This window comes from Camelus dromedarius, chromosome Y, assembly GCF_036321535.1.
Source record: "Camelus dromedarius isolate mCamDro1 chromosome Y, mCamDro1.pat, whole genome shotgun sequence".
Taxonomy (NCBI): Eukaryota; Metazoa; Chordata; class Mammalia; order Artiodactyla; family Camelidae; genus Camelus; species Camelus dromedarius.
This window is the reverse complement of record NC_087473.1, coordinates 6,057,810-6,060,322: the sequence shown is the minus strand read 5'-3', so window position 1 is coordinate 6,060,322 and position 2,513 is coordinate 6,057,810. Positions and strand designations below refer to the sequence as shown.

The 2,513-nt window shown below is 33.7% G+C and overlaps 1 pseudogene; it reads right to left on the bottom strand.

Moving 5' to 3' along the window:
• Positions 1-390: 390 nt before the first annotated feature.
• Positions 391-2,059, bottom strand: LOC135320435 (heat shock transcription factor, Y-linked-like; annotated as a pseudogene).
• Between the last annotated feature and the right edge of the window lie 454 nt (positions 2,060-2,513).

Sequence of the window (2,513 nt, the reverse complement as noted above, 5' to 3'; positions counted from 1 at the left end):
TGGTTCCTGCATTTATCTCCTGTTCCAACCTATCCCAACAACACTTTTAATATTTTCCAGGATGAACCAGAGCCAATTAGTACTTTTCCCTCTCTTCATGTTTTCGTCTTTTCCCAAATTCTACCAATTTCTCTTCTTTCTTACAGGATATTATTCAAATTTACTCCCATATTGTTCCATCAAATGATTATATCAATCAAATATCTTTTTTTTAAATGGTAACTTTGTCTCCCATTTTATTTTTAACTGTATTTAAAAAAAATATAAGGAAAATACAGGTACGCATATATGTTTATTGTTCAAATAAATAAGTTGCAGGTATTTGTCGACATTTGCCAACATTAATTATAATATTTGTTACCCTGCATAATCTGGTAGTCCTCTGGCAGATCAGTTGTAATTAGGATGACGTTCATAAACTGCAGTTGGCTGATGGGTTGGCCATGAAAGAGTTTGCTGATTTATCAGATATCATGGACACTGGAAACCGTGGGTTGCTCTCTGCTTGAAGTTAAGTAAAAGGACCTTCATTGACCGATAAGTTGTGATATCTATTTGGAAAATTAGAAGGCTCCACCATCAGTCCAAGATAATTGCTCTGTATGGGAGATAAGTTGATGTAGTGAGAAGTAGAAGTCTTAGTTGTAATGAAATTCACAACACGGCCATTTGTTTCAGTGTAGCTGCTTTGTGAGTGCACGTGGAAACTGGTCAACTGATTTAAAATAGCACGTTGATCCACTGCAAATTTTTTGATGGTCTAACTGACATTGATAATGCAGGAGGAAAACAACCTCATCGGGGTATTGTATCACCAATTATGTGGCTAGTAGAGGACTTTATTTTTAGAGGCATGTTTAAATTTGCAGAAGGTAAAATTGCACTTTCTCCTCTAGTGTCAGCCACAAAACCAGAATTATGATTATCCATATTACCCCCTGCTTTTAAGTGCTTCTTGTTGAAATGTTGAGCCAATGAAGATACCAGAGAAGAATTTTTAATCCCAACTCTTCTTTTTATTCCCACCAAAAGCTGGGGACAGCCTCGTTTAAAATTTGGATTATGATAGAACTGCAGCTACAACAAAGGAGAAATATTTTAGTATTATTTAAACCAAAATACAAGACTACAATAAGCATAATCTATAAAACCTCAGATTTCATGCTTACTATACTAAGATAATATCAAAATATGAACATTGCTGACTATTTTTTGAAATTCCTTATTTGGAAAATACATATTTAAATAGCATAGTCATCAAATTAAAAACATTAGCATTTGCAGTATCTGTGAATGCCCCTTTTTAAAAACAGATTTAATACCATTATTTAGATTTCTGTTAAGATTCATAGTTGCTGGCAAAGTTTCTCATAATCTTGAATACTTAACGCCCTGTCCTCATTTTTTAGAAAAAATGAAGAATTTTAGCCTTAGTGGATTTATACAATTTTCAAAATCTAGCTTTACATTTACATTACCATAGAATGATATATATAAAAAAAATTTATATATAAGTAATGACGTGGTGACTAAAATTTCTGAATACCTTGCTTAAAACAGAGACTTCTTTTTCTTCTGCCAGAAAGTCAGCTAGACAAGCAGATATTTGAAAATTCTGCTGCACTTTTACTAAACCCGTAAAGTTCAAGCTGTCTTACTGAACTTTTTATACTTCCAGTTTCAAATATTCTGAAAGGGGCCTTTCTTTCCAAATCTTCCTTCTTAAAGATATCTTCATTGATCACTATGGAAGTTCCATTATCATCCCTCCAGATGGATAGAAATTGGTCACTCCCAACCATTTTCCAGAGTTTTCTTGGAAATGTCAGAGAACAAAAATCATTATCTTCATCTGGTTCAGAGACACAATGTGTGTAAATGGTCTTTTTATCAAGGATTCTTCGCACAATGTCTGAAAAGCATTTAATTCAATCATAGACCTCAAGTCTAAGTCCCCAGAGAATGTTTGATCACACATTAGAGATATACTGGACTTTCCTGAACCAGTTGGTCCATCTTTAGGAGACACATCTTGAGTTTCTGAAGAAACATGTGCCATCTCAAACAAATTTTTCTCCAGCTCCTTTTCTAATCTGCCTGATTTTGAGCACTGCAGCTACAAATGCTGCTTTGGCAAGCCTGCACACATAAACTGCTAGGCCATCACAGTGTTTGTCAACCTGAGTAGCTGTGACATCACAAAATGACTGGTCTCCCAGCAACCCAAGTGTAACATTCAGCCAGTGTTTACTTCTCATTCATCCAGTTAAAATGAAACCTATAGGATGATTATTTTTACAGTGTGATCTGCAAATTTTATTCCCACAAAATCTTTTTAAATAAATTAAATTTGGGGTCTATGAAATAAAACCAATCTCCTTCCTTTTATACACAAATTTATACCTGATTGGTGAACAGGGTATAAATAATGCACTACATATATAAAGTAATTTTAAAAATTTGGAATTTAATTAGAAATTTGTGTAAAACCTGTGCAAAAAAGTTATAAATGT